The 17705-nt window shown below is 43.2% G+C and overlaps 1 long non-coding RNA gene across 3 annotated transcripts in view; it reads right to left on the bottom strand.

Annotated features, from left to right (window-relative positions):
• The window catches only part of LOC131336467 (uncharacterized), a 40897-nt gene that overhangs the window by 12201 nt on the left and 10991 nt on the right, over nt 1-17705 (bottom strand). For 2 of the 3 annotated variants that reach the window (XR_009202835.1, XR_009202840.1), the window contains exon 2: nt 4946-4959. This is a non-coding gene — a long non-coding RNA (uncharacterized LOC131336467). Of the gene's footprint in view, nt 1-4945; nt 4961-17705 lie in introns of those variants that run through there. The other variant, XR_009202841.1, reaches the window with a different exon arrangement.

Raw genomic sequence — 17705 nt, forward strand, 5'->3', positions numbered from 1 at the left:
GTTAATGATTCCCCATCCTTTTATATCACTTCGATCCGCAATTTAATGATCCAAACACAATATAAAGGTGCAACAACGAGTTTACAAGAAAGAGTTTATCTCACCTGCAGGTGAGCTAAGTTTCTCATGGTAGGTATGGATTAAAATTTGTAGTTGTCCATTCGTCAGCTTCATTACCTAGCTTAAATCTGCTAGCTGGCTTTTCTACTTGCAAAGCACGTTTAGCAGCAGCATCCATGAGACCTGGACCAGCCCCCACTACTACAAAATGGTATAAAGATCACGGTCCAAAAAATTAAAAGATCTCACTTTTTGTAAAAGCGTAATAAAATGTTATGAACTATAGTTTTAATCTCAGTTATACGAAAAAACTGAGATAGAAAGATTTTTTAATCTCAGTAATCTAAAAAGTGAGATTGTAACTTGAAGAATAGATCTCATTCTCAAAAAACTGAGATTATATATGAAAGAATATATCTCGTTTCGAAAAAAACGGAGATGAAAAGATTTTTTAATCTCAATAATCTAAAAGTGAGATTGTAACTTAAAGAATAGATCTCGTTTTTGAAAATCTGAGATTGTATATGAAAGAATATATCTCATTTCGAAAAATTTGAGATAAAAAGAACCTTTAATCTCAATCATCTAGAAACTGAGATCGTAAGTTAGAGAATACATCGCATTTTTTTTTAGACTTGAGATGAAAGCTCTTATATCGGAAAAGTTGAAAGTCGCTTACCCCTTAATCGACTACGCATGGAATACCCCTAAATAAATGTCACTCTCAACCATTCTACAAAAAAATATTGGGATACTTTCGGCGTTGAAAATATATTTCGTCACCAAATGGGTACCTTTGGTGACAAAATTTATGAAGGTTGCGTTTCGTCGCCAAATGTATTTCGAGTATAACTCTATGCTCAAAACTTCGTTAATTGAGATAATTCAAATTGGGTTTGAACAATAACACAAAGGGCTACAACTTTCATGTTTATCAAAATTTCTAATTTTAATATTTAAAGGTTCAAAATGATGTTCGAAATATATTTTAATGTTAAACGCATATGTTATATATTGAAAAGTGTGTGTGGTGCAGTTAGTTGAAACTTCTATGTAAAACTCAAGAGACTTAGGTTCAAAACCCAACAGGATAAATAAAGTGGGATTTTTTCCCTTAGGAAAACGCCACTTTTAATCTCGGTTTTTTCAAAAACTAAGATTATTACTCTCTAAACAACCACGGTTTTATAATGAAATTGAAATGTTAAGCTATTAAAGGTCACGGTTTTGTCATTTTTAATCACAGTTATTATGTTTTTAGTCACGATTTTAATGAATTTTAATCACGGTTTTTTTCCTGTGGTTAAAAGATGGAGACTTTTAGTTACACTTTGATAGACCACGGTTTTGAATGCGAGATTAAAAGTGAAAGATCACACCAAATGACCGAGGTCTTTATCTATTTTTGTAGTAGTGCCCCCGACCATGAAGTACAATTCAAAAGATTAGTGATCTACAGAAAATAAGAATAAGTATGCTCACATGATCTTTCCAATTTTCTGGCAGAACAAATTTGTATTCTACGTTAGTGTACACTATCAAAGTTTCATACCCTTATACGTTTGAAACAAAAAGCATATATATGGTCGTGTGCTTTGAATGTAATTCAGGTCTCTTACAGAGTGCTGACTTGGGTCTCTCCTAATTCTCGTGGATGCAACTAACGTGGATGACTTGGTCCCAGTCTTGAAGAACCCAAGTACTTGGCCTTCCTTACAAGCCAGTGAATGAGCTCATAGGACCAATCCATCTCTTTCTTGACCCTACCTTCAATTAGATTATATTAGTGGAAGAGTTTTTTTTTTTCGAGGGAAGGGGGGGGACTCCTTGGATTGTACAATAAATGATATACAACAAAGGCCAATTGGCTAATAAAGCAGACAAAGTATAACCTGGATGGCAAGCATGGGAAAATTCAAGCAAATCACTTCTTAAGAGTCAAGTCACACTAAATATGAAATGGCTTTTATACTAAAAGAACAGTATAGAAATAAAACAAAAATTGAAAGCTATCCATTAGAAATGTTAATTCCTCCTCGGCAATCAAAATGTGGAGTGCTAACTCTTCTAAATTTGTGAAATCCGTGGGAGGGTGTGCAATATTTTTCTTCGATTTCTAGTTGGACACGATAAATGATGTTTTTGGAGAAGACTTCACTGCGGAACTATGTACATGTCCAAGAATATCATTCTATGCCTAACTTGTGCCCGGTGAAGCTCAAAAGAGCTGCTTGCTGGGTTCTATGCGCATTTTGTACAGCTTTCTCTTATAAGGTACTACAGCTGATGCGGTAAAAAAAAAATTTGAATAAGTTGATTGTTTGGAAGAAAAAGGGTGAAAAACTACACTTTCTTCATATGCCTTTTGACAAATAAACCAATACAAAAACGAAAGAAATATCGACTATTCAAAAGAATTACCAAAGAAGATCATGGTTGGCCTCTTACTTCAAGTTCGCTTAGTTATCACGTGGTTTGATAAAAACATGGTAATTCATTTCCCTCTGGTAATACTCTCCTAATTAGCATAATCAAACACCTCTTTCAAATATTTGAATGGTTATCTCCATTTTACGGGTAGATACGTATTTATACAGCAAATTGGGGTTCCATTTCCCAATCTAGCACTTCATTTGATAAATTTTGGCATCCACATATTTGTTCTACTAATACATTGACAGACAAAAATAGATATATAATGAGATGTCCCAAAATAGACAAAGCAAGAATGCAAAAGTGTAAGGATTCAGTTGTGATCCAAAGCTCATCACACGCCGCCTTTACACCTTCAGAAGCCTGAACAAGGACAAAATGAGAAAAAAAAAATTAGTATCAAAAAACACCAAAAAGCACAAACTGAAAACAACATAATATCCCCGTCTAAAAAAAAACAAGATCACATGACCTCTCCTTCTTCTTTGCACTTTTGCTCTCCCCAGGAGCATTCTTCTTCTTCTCCACCTCTTTAGTGGGATTATCTAGCTTCTTCTCTCGTGCATCTAGAAACATATGTACACATTAGAAAATTTCTCTTGTTCCTTCCGGTAACCACCTCTTTAGTGGGATTATCTAGCTTCTTCTCTCGTGCATCTAGAAACATATGTACACATTAGAAAATTTCTCTTGTTCCTTCCGGTAAATGGCATTACAGCCAAAACCAAAGACATTCAGTTTCATCCAAGCACAGAAGACAAAGACGTGTCCCATATGTTCTAGGCCCAGACTTGAGGACATAGAATTTCAACAGAGACCTTTGTAAATTGGAGGTACAACTAATTTGATGGCTGAATTAATAAAAATAAAAAAATAAAAACTGCTATTTTTCCAAGTACACTACATTAACATGGCTATACTTTGGCTTTTTGCATTATTTTTGTTATAATGCTTTTGTATGGGCTCAATTATTTTCATGCAAAGACCATCACAGATATGCCCAAGATCAAGCCAAGTTTGGGCAATGTGATTGCATTCCAACACACATCAGTCCATGGGTACTGTCATTTTGTTGCAAAACATGGCTTGTAAATAAAGTAATCCAAAGCACTTTCTTCCATTTAAATAGTAAGATTTTCCTTCTCCTCTTTGCAATCCAGAACGGAAACCAACTAAAAATAAGAAGCCCTGTGAAATTTGAAAGTGTAAGTGGTACTGGTAATCATAGCATAGCCAACCAAAAAAACCTCAAGCAAGCACAAATAATACCCAACTTAGAATTGTAATGTTTAATGGTACTGAATCACAAAACCATGCTCAAATGGACAAATATTTAGAGTGTTTAAATGACACAATTCAAGTGCAGCGCATGTCACAAACTATTTGAAATCCTCCCCTTTTTCATAATCCCATCTTTCAGAGCCTTCCCCGTCAACCAACATATATAGAATTTAAACTATTTTTTATGCCCTTAACCCTTTTACCTCATGATCCATTGCTGGGCATTTAGTGAAACACCTAGTAGCCGCTATCTTCTAATGTTTTTCCACTCTTTAATTCCCTAACCAATGGGTTATGGCTAAGCATCATAACTCAGTTTGACAAAAACTATATAATAGCGCACAATTAGGAGAAAGTGCTAGAAAGTAAATTTAGGGATAAATTCAATGCAACTCATTTTCCCTACTTTCATTAACACACAATATTAATTACACAATCATCAAAACAACCAAGACAGTTGTGACATGAGCAAATTGAAAGAAACCTATCTCTTGACCAAGAAGGTTATCAGTGAGAAATCAAATTTACTGATATGAAAACTAGAAAACATATCAAAATACAAAGAAATTACCAAAACAAAGATCACGTCAAACATAAATCATTCCAAACGCATCGTTCCTCAACGCTGAATTAATAAGAGAGAGGGGATGATTGTTGGCTTTAGGTTTAGAGGGTTGATAGACAGATGAAGATTACAGAGAAGGGTTCATGGCGAGAGATTGGGGTGGGGGGGGGGGGGAGTTTGTGTGCTCTTCTTGAGAAGCAACTCAATGTTGCAAAAAAAAAAAATAATAATAATAATAATAGAAATAATAATAGATGAAGAAAAATGAGAGGTTCTGGTCGAAAACCCCACAGATGATTGTAGATGGAAGTTTGGAGTGGTAGTCTTGAGTTTGTGGTCTCCGTGGGAGAGGGAGAGAGGACGGTTTCGTGTGTGGGTGTGGCGGTGGGTTTGAGAGAGAGGATATAAAGAGATCACTAATTACTAACAGTTTATAAATTTGAATGCTTGATTGATCTTTTGCAATGAGAATTAGGGCTGCTAAACGAACCAAGCTACGAATCCCAAAATCCTAACCCTAGGTTTTCAAAACACATCAGTGCGTTACTACATTTCCTATGAAAAGCAAGAAGCATCAGATTAACAGGGAAGGGCCAAGGCGTGGACCTGGGCACATCGACCTTGTCTTTTATTCACTCAATCATCTTCTCCTCCTTTGGCCTCGAGTTTCCGTACTAACGGTTTATAAATTACTAATTACTAAAGGTTTATAAATTTGAATGCTTGATCGATCTTTTGCAATGAGAATTAGGGCTGCTAAACGAACCAAGCTACGAATCCCAAAATCCTAACCCTAGGTTTTCAAAACACATCAGTGCATTACTGTGTGGCCCGTGATCCTCGATCTTCTCCTCCGTTGGTGGCTTGATGGTTGAGTCTTCTCATAGCCTGCACAGTGAACGCACGACTAAAGACCAGGCCGGGGGTTGTCCCGGCTAGGCCCTCCGGCGTGAGGATGAGCAATGTGCAGAGAGTGTAGGCAAAAGATTATGAGCGTGAGTATGTAGTAGCATGTACCTCTTTAGGGTTACCACCGTTAGGTATTTATAGAGCTCCCTCACTTGCTCTCCAAGCACCAGCACGTGCCTTGCGCGAGTCAGGCTGTATCATCATGATGTCACCAAATAGATCTGGTAACCGTTTTTAGGGCTGAGCTGGCACACCCATGTGCGCCCATGATCATCTTCTGTTATAACCGCTTTTATACGTGGAAAGACATGCAAATAGCGGCTAGCCATGGTCGGCAATGGCCTTGCTCTGCGTGTAGCCGAACACGCCTTTGCCGATCGGGCACATGATCGACGGGAGAGGAAAGTCACAAGTGACCCGCAGTGGAAGGTGGCCGAGAACGAGCTGACCTGCCGACGAGTCCGTGGCAAAAGAAATGGTCGACGTAGAACAGGGACGGGAGCCGTGCTCAAGGTTCGAGCTCGGCACGGGCTCGGTCTTTACATAGCAAACTTCATGTTCGGCCTGCTACAATAGCCCCTCAATCTCGGTCGTCGCCGAGTGCACGGTTGGGATTGATGTTAACTTTGGCCGAGCATGGATCTCAGTTACTGGACTGAACTGAGCCGAGCCTAAACCCTTTTCAACAAACCGCCATGGTCGTGGATCAATGGGGATACGCCAGGTGTCCATTTCTTGTTGGGTACGGCTGTCAGAGAGACGGTGGGCACGCGTGGAGCTCTGCCAGCCCGTCTCGTCAGGCCACGCGTCAGATGCTCATTGGTTGTAGGTTCGGCGGTACAGTGATTTGAGCAGGAAACTCAAAATCCCAAACCCTACCTTTATATAAAGGGCAAACGGGTAGAGAGAGAAGCCACCGTTGCTTTCTCTCTCTAAACCTCCATAGCCAGAACTTCGTCCCTCGCTTGTTCGTCTTCCAGCCTTGATTCTCAGCAGATTTTCATCAAATCTCGTTGAAACTTTCAGGTATGTGTTCGATCTTAATCCCTCTTATAGTTTGTGCAATTTTTCTATGCTTTCCTTTCTGTTTTCTTGGGTTTAGGGAGTTTTTCTATTTTGAGTGAACAGTACGAGGTTTGGAGATGAGTGACTGTTCATCTTCATCTCCAATCTGTTCTTCCGAGCACGAGTCTGCAACAATGCCCGTGTTTGGCCTTTGTTGGGATTTGCCGAGCCCACCGTAGGGCGCGGATAGGCCGAGCCCCATTTTGTGTTTTAGTATTTTCCGAGCCTGAATCTCGAAGAGACAAATAGGGTGGGCCAATAGGGTAGCCGAGCATAGAGATCCCTTGCCTTCTGGCCGATGACGAGGTTTCTCATTGTTTTCTTCTTGTTTTTGTTAGGTTTGGCTCACCCAACCATTGTCATCTCTTCCGACTCTGAAAGCTCAGGGGGAGGTTTTGGAGATTTGTTTTTCCGTAAGTGGTTGGAAAAACATAGACGCCGACACCAAATATCGTCCATTGCCTCAAACATGTCTTCCGACTCCTGTGACTCGAATGCCGAACGTGTTTTTGAATATGGTGCCGACGAGTTTGTAACCGATCCCGAGATATCGTTCACAACATCGACCCATTCTGATGCCGAGCCTCATCTGGGACCAGAAGCCGAGTCCAGATTTGTCCCTCAGGCCGACGCCCCAACCCCTATCCTTTCAGGGCATAGTGAATCCCAATCCGAGGGTAGAGGGGTAGACGATCTTTATGAGAGGGGCCAAGTTTGCCCCCATGCCCATTTCTTCACCGGAAATGCTAGGGAGTACCAAGATTTTTGCCGAGAATACAGCATCCCCAACGACGTAATACTTAACCAAGTGGCGAGCAACAGAATCAAGGATACGATGGGGGACCATCCCGAGCATATCACTGTCCCATTGATGGCGATATGTGAGGCTGGTTTGAGGTTCCCTCTCCATTCCTTCTTGAGGGAACTTCTTGCTCGGTTCAGCATCGTCCCACATTATTTTGCCATCAACAGCTACCGAATAGTAATGTCGGTAATTAAGCTGAAGAAGCTTCACAACCTTGAGTTCACCGTAGCCGACCTTTTCCATACTTACATTATGTCTAGGCACAGCCAAACCGAGCGTCGGTACTTGTCCACACGTGGCAAGAAACAACCATTAGTAGACGGTTTGCCCGACATTGACAAATGGGCAAATTTTTATGTTAAAGTGAGGGGCAATTTTGAGTTCGGCGACCAGACCGTACGTAAGTATATAGTGCCGAAGACGAAAGATTTTCGAGGTAATCACGTTTTTTTTGCTTTGCCGACGTTAACTTTTTTCAATGCATGTGATTTTCCTAACAGTTGAATGCTTTTGCAGATCACCGAGCCATAACAAAGACTCAGCAATCTTTGTCTATTGAGGCGCACGTTGACATACTCCTGTCTCAGGCTTGTAGGGACGCGCCGACGCTTCTTGGCTACGAGCCGTCTTACAAGGGAAAGCTAAGGAGGAGGGGAAGGGAGGCGGCGCCGAGCACAGAAGGTCAAAGCCGAGGAAAGAAGGCGAGGCCGACAGGAGGCAATAAGCAGCCGAGGGTGAAGTTGCCGACGTTCAGGAAACCAGCAGAGTTTTGGTTCGGAGAGGATCTACAAGCCGAACACCCAGGAATTAACGTTCCATTAAAAACTCTCGTGCCCGTTCTTACTAGTGACATGGGCCGACGGAACGTTGTCCATGTTAATATAAGAGATGGCAAAGCGGTTCGACAGGAATCTGGGTTTGCCGAGCCTGCTGAGAAGAGGCAAAAAGTCACCCATGACTTCTTCCCGACCAAGCCGCCGAGTTCCAATCCGAGCGAGAGGGAGAAGACAGAGTCGTCAGCGGCTGGTGGCTCAAAGACAGCTGAACGACCTTTAGGTTCGACTGGCCCCGTCGTTGCTCAGGAGTTCACTCCGTCATATGCCTTGGCCGAGGGCAGAGTCGTGACGGTGGAGAACTCTGTGAAAGCTGAACCTGGGTTGGCCACTGCCATTCTCCAAGGTCTGGCATTGCCGAAGGATATGCAGAAAATCCCTCAGGGTCTCCAGCCAAGTTTGGTTCATGCTGGTGCTTATCTTGTTCAGGTATTATCCGACCTTGGTAATTTTACTTCGATTTTTATCCTTGAGTATTTTTATGCCGACGCTTTTTGTTTACCAGGCTGGACAGGCCTTGCTGCGCTCATCAAAGGATGCCGAGCTTGTGCTAGCCGAGCGCGCTCATTTTCATGAAGATTTGAAGGTTGAGCGGGAGAAGGTGAGGAGCTATAAGGGAAGCTTGAAGACGGTGAAAACTCAGGTTGCCGAGCTCGAGAAAGAAAGAGATGAGATGGAGGAGAGGATGAAGAATGCTGAGCGTGAGGTGGCGAAGGTGCTTAGGAGAGAGAAGAGGAAGATGAAAGAGGTAGATGGGGCGGCGTATCAAGCTGGTTTTGACCGAGCTGGAGCCGAGTACATGCGGGAGGCTCGGTCAATGGTAAATGATGCCATCCGGATGAGGATCCCCATCGCCTTCCGAACGGGGTACAAGGATGGTGTGAAGGCTGCCTGTGGAGTGATGCAGCTAGAGGCGGACATGAACTTGACGAAGTCTATTCCAACCCCAATTACTCCCGAGCTAGTTTTGCCTTATACCGAGGAGGAGTGTGCACCCCTCCCTCCCGAGGAGTTTCCTGACAGTGACGATGAGGTCGAAGAGGTTTCTGGTGACGGTGGTGAGGTGGGGGCCACTAGGCAAGCTGCAGTTGGTGAAAAAATTGTTGATGAAGTTGCTGAAAAGGTGGTTGGAGGTGCTGAGCAGGAGCCATTAAATGTTGATAAGGATGTTCTTGTCGAAGGTGGTGCTGGCAGTAGTGGTGCTGTGGTCGATTTGGACGCAGCTGCAACTGAGGTTATTGCTGAAGATGCTGCCCAAGGTTGAGGCTGCTGAAGCCGAGGCTGAAATACTTCTACTTGTTAATATTTGTTTTCCTTCAATTTTTGACTCTTGTTAGACTGAACGGATCCGAGTTTGGATTTTGCCGTGCCAGGTGTAATTGTAGGGGGATGAAAACAATTGACGCTTCGGATCAACTGGATTGCAACGGCTTATTCGTGCCTCTTCACCGGAACCCTAGCTCGACGTCTGAACCCTAATCTGCAAAATAGACAGGGGGTGAGTGCACCTTTGCCTCTCGTGGCAAAGGCCCTCCGATGCCTTTGTTAGTATCACGTACTAGAAAACTCCGCCCTAATTATCAGTAGGAAAGCAATAATAATGCAACGTATTGCGTACCTTTTACCTCTAGGTTTTCCTCATATTTATAGATTTATGGATGCTTGCTGTCCAAGCATCCTTATTGCCATAGGATTCCTAACTCGTATAGGAAACCCAGGATATCAAGGAGTCTCGTTTCCTTTATCAGTTTATGGAAAAGAGTCCTTTTAGGATTCTTTTCCTTTAAGAGCCGAACATCCCATACTCGTTGGGTATCTTTCTCAGATCCTATATTCTTGGGATCTTTATCCCTATATGAGACATGACTATTCTGGAATCTTCCAGAGTATTCTCTCTGCTCCTACTCTCGATTGGAGTTCCATCTTTGTTCGGCCGTCTCATAGCCGAACAGACGGCTTGGACCAGTTAACTCACATGTAACTGGTCCTTGAGCCCGTACAACCTCCCTGGACTATTGACTTCTCATGTCACTGGTCCATATTGCCGAACACTTGTTTAGCATGATGACTGTCCTGTCTATATTCAAACTATGGTCCCACGTACCATTTATTCGGATATCGATTGCATTGCTTTCAACCCATGATCACTCGTATCACGTGCTAGGTTCTTTACATCATCTGTTCGGCTGTATCATAACCGAACAGTCTTTTTATAGCCATGACTTCTCATATCACTGGTCCATATCGCTGTTCACCGAACTGCCCGACGATAAGTCCAGTTGTATTTACCTCGTGTTCCCAAACATCACGTGTTTGGTAACTAAATGTATCTGCTCGGGAATACCTCCCTACAATTGCTCCCCAGCTTCATGTATTTACCACTGTTCGGGGGTAATATATGATGCTTAGAAACAGAATTCTATCTAGACCAAACTCTTTTGATCCCGTGCAGTCAAAATTTCAATACTTCATTGATGCCTTTTGGCGCCTATGTCATTATACCATTTCGGGGTAAAACGACTCCACGTGGCACGTTTTCGTATGCCTAGCATTAACTTCGAACTGACGTTCTATGAAACGGCGTCAGAACGGTTTCCGCTTTCCGTTACTTTTTCCTGTAACGGTGTGAGAGGAGACGTTTCGTCTCCGTCTCTCACCGTTAAACCCCTGAAAGGGCTCTTTTTGGTTTTTCATCCAAAAATATTCAAACGTTCAGTTTTTCTCTTAAAAGCTTTCTGCCATTGCCGCCGTCTGCAAACTCGATTGCATTTCAGGGAATCGTCACAATATTCTTGTAAGATTCTCGCTCTCATTCCCCTTCTTCTTCTTAGGTTTCTATCCGAGATCTCATTCTCAAATTTGGTGGGTCGTTTCTAGGGTTTCAATTCGTACCCATTCCCATCTTTTCTTCTTTTCTGAATATACTCATGGCGGATGACAACCCTCCTAGACCCAGTAAGTTTAGGAAGCTTTGTGATACCCCTGCTGCCATGGCGGCATTTAGAGAAAAATACAATATCCCTGAAAACGTAGGGCTTGAACTCGCTCCATTAGGAGCGGATAGGGATGCTGGATCGTGGGATAGAATGTGTATCCCAATCGTGTCCATTGTCGAAGGCGGGGTCCGTTTCCCCCTTCATCCACTCCTCCGCCAGATTTTAAGCTGGTACCGTCTTACACCCATGCAAGTTTCTACGAACGTTTTTAGACTGATAATGGGGACTATAGCCCTAAATGGGATTCTAGAAACCAATTTAGGAATCTGGGACATCCAGTGGTGGTATAGTATAGTACTAAACCCTGAGTATAATACTTACTACTTCAAAGTTAGGAGAGCAGAGAAGCGCTTCGTGCTCAATCTGCCAGATTCTGCTCGTGACCACGAAATCGACTTCCTCTATGTGACTGGAGCATTCGAACCTTTAGGGGAAGATGGCCAAGTGCTGGGGCTCCATTGCCCCCACATATGGGGCTATCCACGTATGCTCTTGATTTTACCCTTTTACAATTCTTCATTTACTGCTTTCTCGTAGCCTTTCCATGTACTAAATTTGTTTTGTTGATTTGAATTTTTGCAGCTGAAAACGTTAATCATCGTCCCAGACGCACCCCAAGCAACATCCGAACAGAGGACATTAACAAAGTCCTCAAATATAAAGGTGTGCCTGGTACCCGAACAGCTGGTCGGGGTCGTGACGCTGACGTGCTGCTGGGATACGATCCTGCGTACAGAGGTGTCATCGACAGGCGGCTTGCTCATCCTAGCACCAGTGCTGCCTCTACATCAACTGCTCCTCCGACCAGGAGCACAAGAGCTAACGCAGGAGTAACCGTAGCTGGTCAACTGGGTGAAATCCCAATTTCTGAAGGAATTCCATTACCACGAGTGAGAGTTCGAAGATCCTCACGAAGTCAGGCCTCCTCTCTTCAACCCGAACAGCCAGTAGTGAATCTTGACACCAGTCAATCATCCTCTTCAGGTTATTCTCAATTTTCTCCTAACTCTAGCACCATGACACGTCAGCCTTTAAACCTCAGCTCTCTCCTCACCGTCTCTTCTCGGGGACGGGGATCTGGTCGGGTAGCTTCCACAGGGAACGCCCCTCCTGCACCCTGTCGTAACAGAGGCGGTTCGAGCCGCTCCACTTCATCTCGTGAAGTGGAGACTACCATAGAGGCCAGTGATGCTCACAGAGACAAACGGCCTAGATCAGAAGACCCTACTGGTACTGCTTCTCAAGCAGACATCGAAACACATCACCCCGTTTCACCAACTACCCAAATACTTCCTCAAACATGGACTCCTCTATTCACTAGAGGAGACCGTCCCGTTCACGTCGGGGATAGTGCTAGTTCGTCGGAGACAGCACTTGCTCTGGCCCAAGGGTTGCTACTCCCTGTTGACTTACAGAAAGAGTCATTGTCTCCCCCTGATCGGCTTGTGTCCACTGGTCTCGTCAGTGGAATCAAGGTAATAAAAACTTCTCTTCTTTAAAGCTTCATCTTTATAAGTTTTAAGAAAAAAGTTACTCACGATCTGGTATTTGCTATAGTTTATCCAAAAAATGGTCGTACTGGGCCAAAAATTCCAGGAAGCTGAAGCCGAGAGGATCAGGCTTTTAAATGACAACACCAGGCTGATCCGAACAGTCACGAGATTAGAGAGAGAGAGAGATAAAGCTAAAGCTGACTTGTCTGAGACAAAGGGCAAGCTTGTGACCACGGAGGAGAGTCTGCATCAAGTCTTGGCCGAGATGGACAGCACCAAAAAGGCATCCTTTGAAGATGGTTATCAGAAGGGGTTTGACGCCACAACATCAAGTTATGTCGAGCAGATGCCTGATATTCAAGACCAAATCTGGGTTGCTTGCTGGGAGGCGTGCCTTACAAAGGCAGGAGTTGCTGAGGATTCTCCCCTATGGGTTGAGAATGATCTACCAAGTCGCCAAGTTGCAGCTCCAGCAGACGACGTTGATCAACAGATTGATGATTTTGCAGATGTTGATGAAGAAATACAAGTTGAGGCACAAAATGACGTTGTGCAATCATCTGTTCTGGAAGTGACCACTGAGATCGTTATCCCAGAGGTACAAACTGCTACTGTTGTTGATGAGGCTGATGTCCCTTCTGAGGTTCAGAACCTGGATTAAGATAATAAACAGGTAGTTTTAAAAATCATCTGGCTGGTCTTGCATGACCATAGCCTTTTTTACCCTGCGTGGTACCAGTACTATCAATACTTTACTTTTAAAACAGGTATTCGGCCCTTCGTGGCATAACTTTTATGGTTTGCTCGGCTTCCATGTTTGCTGCATCTGTTCGTATGCAATTTCAATCTAAGTATTTCGTACTGTTTAAGCATCGTTTATGTATCATTCGTTTGCATAAGTATTTCGTACTTTTTAGCAAATCTTTCACGCCTGTTAAGTTTCACGTACTTAATGTTGTTTAAGTTTCACGTACTTAAAAACATTTGTTTCCCAGTGTCTCGTACTGTTTTAAGTTTAGTAGTTTACAAGTGTATTCATACTTGTTAAGTATCACGTACTCACACAAAATCGCCTAAGTATCACGTATTTAGAACATCACACAAGTGTTTCGTACTTGTGTTTAAGTTTCACGTACTTAACTAAATGTGGCTTACATTTAAGTCAAGCCAATATAGGTTCTCAAGTATCACGTACTTAAAATACCATATAAGTATCTCGTACTTTGAACGTCCATACAAGTATTTCGTACTTGTATTTGTTAAAAGAAAACACACAAGTATTTTCATACTTGCTAAGTATCACGTACTTTAAGAAAATACATACAAGTGTGTTCATACTTGCATTCAAATGTATACCCAGGTTTCACATACTGGGGATTCTATACAAGTGTTTCGTACTTGTATTCGTACTTTTAAGTTTCACATACTCAAAAAGGTATACCCTGCTCCCCAATACGAATAAGGAGAACCAAACTCGTAGTTCGTATTTAAATACCACAACAGTTATTCGAAAGAAGTGATTTTATTCATAATCTGTAAAACGCAAGAGGGCGTTACTCGTACCCTTTTTAAAAAATAATCAAAACTAGAACAAAGGAATTATATTCGTAATTCCCACACAATCACGTAGTGTAAATCCAAAACAGGATTTAATACTTCTAAACAAAGAATTTTCGTAAATTATGAACATTCCAAGGCCTTGGAATTGGATCACCATCCAAATCTGCCAATCGATAGGCTCCTATGCCTATAATCTCAGTTACTCTGTATGGGCCCTCCCAGTTGGCCCCCAGCTTGCCTTCGTTAGCCACCTTGGTGTTGCCGAGCACTTTTCGTAGCACAAGGTCCCCAACACCAAATTCTCGAGGGTGAACATGCTTGTTGTAGCTTTTCATCAGCTGTTCTTGGTAAGAAGCGAGATGTACCAAGGCTTTTTCTCTCCTCTCCTCGGCAAGGTCAAGCACGATTTGAAGGGCCCTATCATTGCCTCCACTTTCAACCAGAGCTGTCCTGTTGGTCGGCAGACCCACTTCCAGAGGTATGACAGCCTCTGTTCCAAATGCCAACGAATAGGGGGTCTCTCCCGTAGACCTCCTAGGCGTTGTTCGGTGAGCCCACAAAACTAATGGTAACTCATCAGGCCATTTTCCCTTTGCTTTGTCCAGCCTCTTCTTTATCCCATCTAGGATAGTTTTATTAGACGCCTCTGCTTGCCCATTACTCTGAGGGTAGGCTGGGGTGGAATAAAAATTTCTTATTCCATATTGGGCACAAAAAGCCTTGAATTTCTTCTGGAATTGGGATCCATTGTCTGTAATCAATGAATAAGGGACCCCAAAACGAGTGATGATGTTTTTCCACACGAACCTTTCTATCATAGGCTCAGTGATTTTGGCCAGTGGTTCTGCCTCAATCCACTTTGTAAAATAGTCAGTTGCAACAAGCAGGAATTTTTGATTCCCAGTTGCTTTGTGCAATGGACCCACGATATCCATCCCCCATTGAGCAAAAGGCCAGGGACTTGTTAATGGCACCAGATCTTCGGCGGGTGTTCAAATCATTGGTGAGAACTTTTGACACTTCTCACAAATCTTTACATACACCTTTGCATCTTCTTGCATGTGTGGCCACCAGTAGCCTTGAGTAATTGCTCGGTGGGCAATAGATCTGCCTCCAGCATGGCTCCCACATGTTCCCTCGTGGATTTCATGAAGGAACTTCTGTACCATCTCAGGATGTACGCATAGCAAATAGGGACCCGTAAAGGATTTCCTATACAACTTACCCTCTGGGGACAGCCAAAACCTAGCAGATTTGACTCTTATCTTGTGGGCCTCCTTTTTATCAGAAGGGAGTATCTCGTCTCGTAAGAACTCCATTATTGGGTCCATCCAACTTGGTCCTTGGTTCACGTCCAAGACCAAGTCTACACTCCTCCCAATGCTCGGCTCACTGAGGTATTCTACTGCCACCCTTCTTTTAAACTCTGTTGGTACTGCTGCAGCCAACCAAGCTAAAGAATCTGCATGAGCATTCTGTCCAGAACTTATTTGCTCAATATATACCCTCTCGAAGGTATCAAGCAAGTCTTTTGCTGCCTGCACGTAGGCTACCATCTTTTCATTCCGAGTCTCGTACTCGCCGGACAGCTGATTCACAACAAGCTGGGAATCACAATACACCCTGACCCGTTCGGCTTTAAGGGTCTTTGCACTTCTCAATCCAGCCAAGAGTGCTTCATATTCAGCCACATTATTCGATGCACTGAATCCAAGCCGAATAGAGAGTTCAATCAGAACTCCTTGAGGAGGAAAGAGGACAACTCCAATTCCAGAACCAGTATTACATGCTGATCCATCAACGAATAACTTCCATTCTTTGGGATCCTGTTCGGCTACGGGTTGATCCTTCAAGGATGATGTCTTAACTGCCTGTTCCTTTCTCGTAGGAGGCAAGGGAGCAACAGTGGGGGAAAACTCTGCCACAAAATCAGCCAACACCTGGCCTTTAATTGCTGTGCGTGGCTGATACTCGAGATCATACTGACTTAACTCCACGGACCACGTCGAGATCCTTCCCGAGAAATCTGCTTTTCGAAGCAGTGATTTTAATGGATACTCAGTATAAACCACAACCTTATGGCTTTGGAAGTAGTGTGGCAATTTCCTGGTTGCTGTCCTAAGTGCCAGGACAAGTTTTTCTAGAGGCAGATATCTCGTCTCTGCATCCAACAATGTCTTGCTAACATAATAGATGGGGATTTGTTCGATCCCCAAATCCCTCTACAAGACTGCACTTACTGCATGCTCGGAAACAGCTAAGTACAGAATTAAAGACTCACCAGGCTGTGGAGTTGACAACAGTGGGGGCTCGGCCAGGTACTTCTTCAGGTCCTGGAAAGCTTGTTCACATTCTGTTCCCCATTCAAATCCCTCCTTTTTTTTCAATAACTGAAAAAAGGGTCTGCATTTGTCACTTGACCTGCTGATGAATCTGTTAAGTGCTGCTGCCATTCCAGTCAGTCTCTGGACTTCCTTGGTAGTTTTGGGACTCTGTAGTCTTTGTAAGGCATCAATCTGATCGGGATTTGCTTCTATCCCTCTCAAAGTTACCAAATGGCCCAGGAATTTTCCTGAACCAACTCCAAACGCACACTTCGAGGCGTTGAGCTTTAATTTATACTTCCTCAGGATTTCGAACACTTCCTTTAGATCAGAAATATGCCCTCCCTTTTCTCGACTCTTTACCACCATATCATCTATGTAAACTTCCAAAGTCTTCCCGATGAGCTTCTTGAACATAATGGTTGCAAGTCTTTGGTATGTAGCCCCAGCATTCCTCAGCCCAAACGGCATGACACTGTAACAGTATAACCCTCGTGGTGTGATGAACGAAGTCTTCTCTTGATCAGGTTCAAACATAGCAATCTGATGATATCCTCGATATGCATCGAGAAAACTCATTCGCTCGTAGCCAGAGGTTGCATCAACCAATTGGTCAATCCTAGGCAAAGGAAAACTGTCCTTAGGACATGCTTTGTTCAAGTCTGTGAAGTCCACGCAGACACGCCACTTTCCGTTCTTCTTCTTTACCACAACAGTGTTGGATAACCACTCTGGGTAATAGACTTCACGTATTGCCTTGGCCTCCAATAAACGATCGACCTCTTCAATCACTGCATCTACATGCTGCGCGGCAGCCCTTCGTTTTTTCTGAATGATCGGCTTGTGTTGAGGGTCAATGTTTAAATGATGACAGATCACGTCTGCATCCACCCCGGGCATTTCCTCTGGCACCCATGCAAAAACATCAATATATTCCTTTAGAAATCTTATTGACTCAGCTTTTTCGTTTGCTGATAATGATTTCCCAATCAAAAAATATCTTTCAGGATCAATCTCGTTGATCTGAATCTTCTCCAGGCCCTCAACCACTTTTTCAGCCGGGCTTCTCCCAACATCCTCGATGGTTGGTTGATCTGGTACTTCTAGTGTGAGAACATGGTGGACCTTTGGGGTTGTTTTGATGATGGAAATCAAGCATTGCTGTGCTACCTTCTGGTTTCCTTTAAGGACTTCAATCCCATTTGATCCTGGAAATTTCACCATCTGGTGATATGTCGAGGAGACTGCTCTCATTTTGTGCAACCATGTCCTCCCTATAATCGCGTTATAGGAAGATGGGACATCGACTACCAAAAAGTCTGTCTTTAACACCACAGATCCAGCCCGAACAGGTAAAGTCACCTTTCCTAGGGGCCAAACT

Source organism: Rhododendron vialii, chromosome 8a, assembly GCF_030253575.1.
Source record: "Rhododendron vialii isolate Sample 1 chromosome 8a, ASM3025357v1".
NCBI classification, from domain to species: Eukaryota; Viridiplantae; Streptophyta; class Magnoliopsida; order Ericales; family Ericaceae; genus Rhododendron; species Rhododendron vialii.